Genomic DNA, 9,382 nt, shown 5'->3' with positions numbered 1-9,382 from the left:
TCAGGCTCTGTGCTGACAGCTCAGAGCCTGGAGCCTGCTTCAGATTCTGTGTCTCCCTCTCTCTCTGCCCCTCCACCACTCATGCTCTGTCTCTGTCTCAGAAATAAGTAAACATTAAAAAAAAATTAAAATTGTGCAGAGTTTAATATGATCTTTCTAAAGAGGCAACTGGTTACAATAAATATTCCCTTAATATTAGCTCTTGGTAGGGTTTCTAAATGTGCTGCTGAAAAAAATTACACTCAGGAAATATCATCAGTCAAAAAATTTAATACAGAATGTGTTTAAGCTTTCCTTAGATGTTCAAATCAACATATCTGATTTTCATAAAAAATATATATTTCAGAAATTTACATAATCTAGTGGGCTGTATCTGATGGGAAAAAGGTATGTCAAAGAATTTGTAATGACATCTAATCTAAAGATATGGTATATTTTAAATAGAGAATATGAACAAGAGCAAAGTATGTTATTATAAATGTTTTGAGAAAAAACATAACGGTATGTGTGTGTGTGTGTATGCACACATATCAATGGAATAGAATATACGTATTGAACACATATGCATATTGAATATACATAGCCACCAATACCACACTGCCTTGATCATTTTATCTATATAATAGTATAGACTAGGGGCACCTGGGTGGCTCAGTTGGTTAAGCATCCGACTTCAGCTCAGGTCACGATCTCACAGTCTATGAGTTCGAGCCCTGCATCGGGCTCTGTGCTGACAGCTTGGAGCCTGGAGCCTGCTTCAGATTCTGTGTCTCCCTCTCTCTCTGCCTCTCCCCTGCTCATGCTCTGTCTCTCTCTGTCTCAAAAATAGATAAAAAAACATTTAAAATTTTTTTAAAAAATAGTATAGACTAAGACTCAAAATCAGCTATGACTTTTCCAAATTGTTTCTTCGAACTGTTTAAGCAATTCTAGCTCTTTGTAATTCCATATAAATTTTAAGATATACTTGATTTTATCTTCAAAAAATCTTGTTTGGATTTTAACAGATTTTTTTTTTTATTATGTAAGTCACTTCAGAAAAAAATTGGCATCTTTACTATTTTAAGCTTTCCAATCATAAATGCCATATGTTTATTTATTTACATTTTCTTATAGGTGTCATAAGTTCAATGAATTGGTATAGGGCAAACAACATTTTTGTGACATTTAGATTTTTCTAGACCTGGAAAGTGTCAAGTTGAGTTATAGTGCCCTTGCCTAGATACATCTGTATTGATGGCTGGTTGCCTGTAGCATCTTTTAAAGCATGGTATATGGTCTTTGTATAGGTATCTTGAAAGTAACTAAAAATGAGAGGAAGTTGGGAAGTGAACAAAGAGCCAGATAGAAGCTAGGTACGGGAAGAGTGGAAAGGCTGTTTCCTTGATTTTGGCCACAAGATACTTGTCTTTAGCCAAACTGTGCCTCCATCAACATGGGTTCCACAATCAACCGATACCCTGTGGTCAATAATGGCCATCTCTATAAAACAACTTTCAACACGGAGATGAAAAAAAAATGTTCATTTCCAAACTCCTTCAGACCCATCCATGAATGTCTCTATAAAGATACTTAGCTTCCTACATTTTGGGGACATAGTTCATTTTAAGAGTTTAAGCTCTTTGGTGGTAACCAGAATGGTGCCCTATGCACAGGTAATTCATTAGTATTTGGATAAATGGGAAATATTAATTTGGGCAAGAGTTCCATTAGTTTTGTGCTAACCAAGTGGCATTTACAATTTTGAATGATGGGGAGACTTTGGTAACAATCACCAAAACACAAAACTACTTTGTAATACGTGCCCTGTAGAGTTTGTCGGAATAGCAGGAACCAAGCAGCATTAGGATGTTTATAAAGGAACAAGCAGGTTCAGAGCAGCCAAGATTGATCTGTTCATATAGTAGCTCAAAAAGCATTGTGGGATGGATAGCGATCATTGTTGTACATGAAGCTATTCAGCTTGAGTACCCAGAAAGCTTTCTATTCTTCCCTGGGTCTTAATAAAGCCCAGTCTGACTCAAAATATCAACCTGGGAAACAGAGGAAACATTTTGGTATCTATCATTGGAAATGTTAAGATAGGTAAAATTTGATTATTTAGCATTGAAAGCCTTTAGATATTTTGTTGCTTTGTTGAGGATTATTTTTTCCCTTATGATAATAAATACATGTTTCTTATTAAGATGAAAGACTCAGAAAGTTAGAAAAGTAAATATATAATTCCAACACAACAACTTTTACATTTGGTATATTCTATTAATTTTTGTTTATATTTTAATTAAAACCATAGTGTATATATAAAAATTTAATATTCTGATAAAGGGCATTTTAAGTATTTTAAAAAGAATGATGCACTCCCTATAATGGCTGTAATAGGAACTCTGAACAAGAGTTTCTGATTCTTTGGGAAAGAGAAGATCCCAGTTATATCTACTTTTTGTAAATACCCAAGTAATATGATATTTGGAAATTAACTTTTACTTCCAAATTTTTTTCCTTATAGTTACCAAAAGTATGCATTTGCATTAACCCACTATTCAGCCAAAGGTATAAAGGGCATTTTAATAAAAATAATACCACTTAACATTCTATTAAGCAAAATATTTAGGATTTTAATTTGATTAAGTTATATGTTATCAAATATACAATTAATATATCACTTTTTCAAGCTATCATTAAATAATTGAACATAGAGAATAAAAGCCCTGAAATCCCAGGATCTTAGAGTTGGAAAAAACCTTGAAGGTCCAATATTCCATCTTGTTTTCAATAGGAGGATTCACCTGGGGTTTCCTAGGAATTTAAGACCCTGATTGCAAAAAACTCTAATTGGCTATAGAATCTACTGCAAAATGGTATGATGATAAAATCCCTACAACTATATATAACTCCATCAAAAGTCAGCATTCACCATAATGAGCCAATTTAATTTTGTCACCACTTTGTAGAAAGAGAAAGAAAAAAGAAATTATTAAAAGAAATGCACAAAGTGCTTCTTCATGAAGTCTGGAACCTGGACTCCAGGGAGATATCATACTCCACTTCTAGAAACTGCAGGGTCCCACCTGCTCCCAAGCCTGCAGGTCTTTGCAGTGAGGATATTGACTCTTTACTTGCCCAGCCCTGCCCTCAGGCTGGGAACCTACTCTTGACTGAGAAAGAAAAGGAATAGGGATTGAGAGTGGTTCTTTAGAAACAGATGGCCATTGGAATTGCAAAGGCAAAGTTTTAGAAGAAGAAATATCTCTGAGGAAAAAAAAAATGTGCACAAGGCTGGAAAGCCTGGCAGAGCCATTAGACCACAAATTCCTTCAGAGTAAAGAAGAAAGGGAAGGAAGTTTTGGTGCAAGTGTCCTAGAATGCCCTACAGTCTGAGGAAGGTTTGAAAAGTTCTCATGACATTCAAGGGACAAAATTGACCATCAGAGGAGTTTCTTTCCAGCATGGGCTCATTTGATGGATTTTAGAATATAATAGAGATCTACTGATAAACATCAGAGCTTTGGAATTATGTCATAGTTGTTGCAAATCTGTCATTAATAATAAATTAATTGCTTTATATGCTTGCAGAACACCCAGCATGACCATGGTCTGAGAGCTCAAACAGAAAATGACTTCTAGAAATGAGAATTCCAGGGTGCCCGCGTGGCTCAGTCAGTTAAGCATCTGACTCTTGATTTCTGCTCAGGTCATGATCTAAGGTTGGTGAGATCCAGCCCCGTGTCAGGCTCTGCAGTGACAGTACATAGCCTGCTTGGGATTCTCTCTCTCTCCCTCCCTCTCGGCCCCTCCTTCGCTCAGGTGCACACACGCATCCACACTTTCTCTCTCTCTCTCCTTCTCAAGATAAAAAATTAAAACTTACAAAAGAAGAAATGAGAATTTCAAGGAAAGACACAAGTGTGTGCCTTTTACAGAAATATGAGTTATTTTCTGTGTATTCTTTGTTCAGAGTATCAGCAACATGGATATAGTAAGATTTTGTAATTAGTTTTTTATTCCTTAGAAAGCATATATTTACTACTATGGTCTTACTTTTTGGCAAGGCAGAAAACACATTTGTTGCAATAAGTTTGGCCATTGGTTGCACAGACCGGACGATATTCTTTGGTGCAAATTTGTGCAGGATTATCATACACTGCACAGAATGACTGTGAAACAGAAAAACAGCATAAGCTTATTGGATAACAAACATTGAATAAAATGCATTTTTATGTGAAATGCCATACATACAAAATAGGGTAAATGAAATCAATATATAGGTTAGAGGAACAAAGACAAATATCTGTGTACGTACAACTCAGTAAAAATATTTTTAAAATTACCACTTTTTAAAAATATCTAAGTCCTCTACTAAGAAAAAGGCCAAGTTATTGGCATAAGTATTTTTATAATGTAGCAAATCTAAACCCACACTCATGACCTTCCCCTGCAGATCATATCTCCTTCACCCCTCCTTACCAGAGGAAATCACCAAAATGACTTTTCTGTTCATTATTTCCATGTTACACTGTAATTTCACTCCATATCAACATATACATTTACTAAATATAAATATTTATACATTTCATATTTATCTATTCATAAACATGTTTAGTTTAGGATATCTTAGTAATTTATACAAAGAAAAGAATACCATATATATTCTTATATGACTTGTTTTTTACACTCCTTTGTGATCTTAAATATAGTGATACCATTGTTCACCTATTTTCATCTCTATGTAACATTCCACCATGAAAATGGATGAAGTCTTTATTTTTTAACATTAAATTACTCATTTGGTGGATCATTTTTTAAATTTGTTTTATGAGGATGAATAATTCTACTCTAATATGCTTTTCTCTTTCTCATATTCTTGTGCACAACAGCATCTTAATGGCAATGAATAGGATCTTGGGGTACAGGATACGCATTTTACCATCTTACATAATAATGTAGATTATATGGTTTTACATAGCTGGCTAGATTCTATTTCTTGAACTTGGTATAATAAAAATATATATATATTTTTTTTACTTCTGAAGTCTCATTCTATTGTATATTTGGTAAATTTTGTGTTAAAGTTTTCAATAAAATAAGGTTAAAATTTTATTTATTTATTTTTTTTACTTCCAAATCAATCAGTAATAACTTACCGAAGACTTGAAAGTGATTGATTTTATAAAGGCATTTCCTGCAACCAAAGCAAAGAAGAAAAGGTTAAAAAGTAAGAAAAAAAAAAAACCAAAACATAGTCTCTGAAGAGAAATATCCAAATCTATTTGCAGCAGAAATTGATGTAAATTGCCTACTTATTGCATCTAATAAGTTAGAATTTTGCAGCAATAGTTAAAAAAATATTTTTTAATGAGCCAAATCTTTTAAAAATTTAACTCCTAAGTTCATCTACCTATGTGGAAAACCAGTGTGTATACTATTTTTAAATAACTCTTCATACTTTGCTTGAAGTTAATTTTAAATGAGCTATCTTAGGGTAAAGGAAGAAAATGCTCTGCATGCATTACTTAAATAGGAAAAAAATTAATCAGTACTTTGCCCTTTGGGGGGTGTTCCAAATGATACCTCAAAACTACCTTATTCTGGAGGTGCCTGGGTGGCTCAGTCGGTTGAGGGTCCTACTTCAGCTCAGGTCATGATCTCACAGTCCATGGGTTCAAGCTCTGCATCAAGCTCTGTGCTGACAGCTCAGAGCCTGGAGCCTCTTCAGATTCTGTGTCTCCCTCTGTTTCTGCCCCCCGCTTGCTCTCTCTCTCTCTCTCTCTCAAAAATAAAGAAACATAAAAAATATTTTTAAAAAAATAAAAAAAAACCTACCTTATTCTGAAATTCATGGACAACCTTGATCTTCATAGGGAGATAAGTTGTCAGGAAAAGTATCAATGAGTTCTCTTCTATGCAGAACCTTAACGTTAGTGGATTTAGAGCTGGCAAACAACAAATCAGATTGTCAAGGAATGTCAGCCCTAGAAGACATCATTCTCCCCACATTTTGCACTTAACCATCATGAAATCTGGGCCCAAAAATGAAAAAGAACTTCATTGAAGTTCTTGAGCTACAGATGAACAAAAACCTAAAAACTACTGCTTATTCTTTTTTTTTATTAAAAAAAATTTTTTTAATGTTTATTTTTTTTTTTTGAGAGAGGCAGAGACAGAGTGCAAGCAGGGGAGGGGCAGAGAGAGAGAGAGAGAGGGAGACACAGAATCTGAAACAGGCTTCAGGCTCTGAGCTGTCAGCATAGAGCCCAATGCGGGGCTTGAACTCATGAACTGTGAGGTCATGACCTGAGTCCAAGTCGGATGCTCAACCGATTGAGCTACCTAGATGCCCCAAACTACTGCCTATTCCAATCTGCCATTCCATTGCAACTTCTCTAATGTGGGAAATGAGAATAATAAAGGGCATTTGGATCATGTGTGTGCCTCTCTCATTTTACTGGTTTATGAATTCCAAACTCTATAAAATCAGTTCCGCTTTTCCAAAATTATAACAGTTGATTCCTGCATTTTCACCCAGGAATAAAAATTTATTCCCCAGAATAAAAAGGAAATACCAAGGCAATGATGAAGAAAGCTGTGATTCTTGATGAGAAGAGAGACATTTTATCAAGTCTGTGGAAGAAACCTTTAGAAATGTTCATCACATTGATACATGCTAAATTGGATACACCAAAAGAATCCAGAACCCAGTTCTCAAAAGTTTCTTACTTCTAAAAGAAATGCTCCAACCTCCTAGATGACTATTCCCTTTTAGCTTTCTACAACCTTATGATTCAATAAAACATAAAGTCTTATCACCAGAACCCTCCCGCCCCTTACCTGAAAGATATACAAGAGAGCCCAGAAAAATAACCATTAGCAAAATGGCAAGGCTGATTATTCTCCCAAGTTGCAGTCAGCCCAGAGAAGCCTGGTTGCATTTTTTAAAACTGCAATGTTGAATCTTGGTTATTTTTCTCAGGAAACAGGGACGGTTATCTCTGGAAAGACTGACCTGGGGCAATCCTCATAGCAATGGGACACAACAGGGCCACATCCCTAGATCCCCCACCTGACCCACCTGACATGGAAATATAATAGGGAGTGATGTCAACAGCTCTGGAGACTGTGACTACCTTGTTCACCCTTCTTTCTCAGCCGTCCCCTTCCAGCTAAGTCTCTTATTTGTCTGCTGGTAAGGAGATGGATGGGGTAAGATTGATGGCCCAGGGCAAATAAGACACAGAGATATTCTTGTCCTCCCTCAGGGCTGTAAAGTAGGTCTTGAGAGATGCCTTATACTTATTTCTCAATAGATCTTCCCTCAGCATGAGGTTTGGGGACAATTTGATCTAATGTACCAGAGGTCTGGGGAAGGGTCATAGATCCTAAGATAGAGAAGATATGTGAAACCTTTCCAAGTAGGTGAGTTGAAAAAGGGTTAAGAGGATCAAGCAGGAAAAAAGAAGAATTTGGGAATGACAATTAGACAATTAGGGACCTAAGAATTTAATATTTTTTAAAAACTACAGGCATATTAGAATTACCTGGGAAACTCCTAGAGTATGAATACCCTTTCCTGCAATCAAAATGGTGAATTGATTGTTAGCAGATGAGTCCTGGGCATTAGTATGTTGTAAAAGCTCCCAGATGAGTTTCAAGGACAGGCAGGTTTGAGGTTGCTTGTCAAGAGGGCAGGATCCAAATATGTTTTTACAGCTGAGATATAATTGACATATAGGATTGTGTAAACTTAAGATAGGCAACATGTTGATTTGATACATTAACATATTGCAGTATGATTACTAATGCAGTATTAGCTAACACAGCTATCATCACTTAAATATCTTTCTTCTCCTTCTCCTCCTTCTCCTTCTTCTTCTCTTCTTCTTCTTCTTCTTCTTCTTCTTCTTCTTCTCCTTCTCCTCCTCCTTCTCCTCCTCCTCCTCCTTCTCCCTCCTCCTTCTCCCTCCTCCTTCTTCCTCCTCCTCCTTCTCCCCCTCCTTTTCTTTCTTCTTCCTTGTAGTGAGAACAACTAAGATCTAGTCTCCTAGCAGCTTTAAAGCTTATAAAACAGTATTATTGACTAGACTAACTGTCCTGTGCATTAGGTCTCCAGAACTCACGTTTTTGGAGCAGGAGAGAGAGAAATCTGGGAAATAAGGTCAAAACAGGATGAGACAATGCCTTAAATTATATGGTAAAAATTTGTCATTTCCATCAGAGATATTTGAGGGACACTGGAGGCTTGTAAAGAAGATGGAGAGATTTACTCATTGTTTTTTTCTCCTTTATTAACTAATCTTTAATCTGACTCAATGGAAAGAGTTTTGGCAGTTGAAACACCAGAGCACAAATCCCACCTATTACTGAGTGACTCAATATTCAATCATAAGGTTTGGATCCATGATGCTGTTTATACAAGAAGTGTAGTATCTGTTTCATATATTCGTGATGAATAGGGATAGAACATTTAAATTACCTGCACTTAAATTGTGTGTTTGGTAGACATTTGCCACCTTAATCATATCTGCTATATTTAGCACTAAGAAAGCCCAGGAATTAGAAATAAACTTTGAGGGAACCCTGAGTGTCTCAATCAGTTAAGTGTCCAACTTCGGCTCAAGTCATGATCTTATGGTTCCTGAGTTCAAGCCCCGCATTGGGCTGCTGTCAGCACAGAGCCTGCTTTGGATCCTCTGTCCCACTCCCTCTCTGCCCCTACTCACTCTCTCTCTGACTCTCCCAAAAATAAATAAACACTAAAAAAATGCCAAGAGTAAGAGTTAAATGTGCCAATTTGTAAACAAAAAGAAAGAAACTTTGAGACTAGTAATGTTTTGTGCCAATTTAATTGAAGGACCCACATCTCACAAATAAAGAAAATATTCCTTTATTATAGTAAAGTGAAAGTTATGCTCACACCAGCTCTTTGAATTATTTATTCACCTAGACACCACCAAAAATGCCTGTGGAAGATCAGGCTCTCTGGTGCAGGGTATTTGGGGCAAAAACAAACGGAGTCTTAGAGCTGATGCTGCAGGCAAGATGTTTATACTGAATACAATGGCTCCCTTCTCTGTATTTGTCAGCAGGGATTAGGATCAGGAATTCTCAGCAGAAAGCTTGCAGGACAGAAGACAGTGGATGATAAATTTAAGGTATGAAAGAAAAAAAAAAAACCCTGCTAAGTAAGAATTCTGTATCTGGCAAAATTGTCCTTTGAAAATGAGGGAGAAATTAAGACATTCCTAGAAAAACAAGAGACGAAGGTGTTCATCACTTTAGAGCTACCCTACCAAAAAACAAACAAACAAACAAACAAACAAACAAACTGTGATAAAGACAGACTTTCAATTTGAAGTGAAAGGCCAGCAGACAAGAACTCAAAATGATA

Source organism: Acinonyx jubatus, chromosome A1, assembly GCF_027475565.1.
Source record: "Acinonyx jubatus isolate Ajub_Pintada_27869175 chromosome A1, VMU_Ajub_asm_v1.0, whole genome shotgun sequence".
Classification (NCBI taxonomy): domain Eukaryota; kingdom Metazoa; phylum Chordata; class Mammalia; order Carnivora; family Felidae; genus Acinonyx; species Acinonyx jubatus.
The sequence above is the reverse complement of the archived record's forward strand: the minus strand, read 5'-3'. Positions refer to the sequence as shown.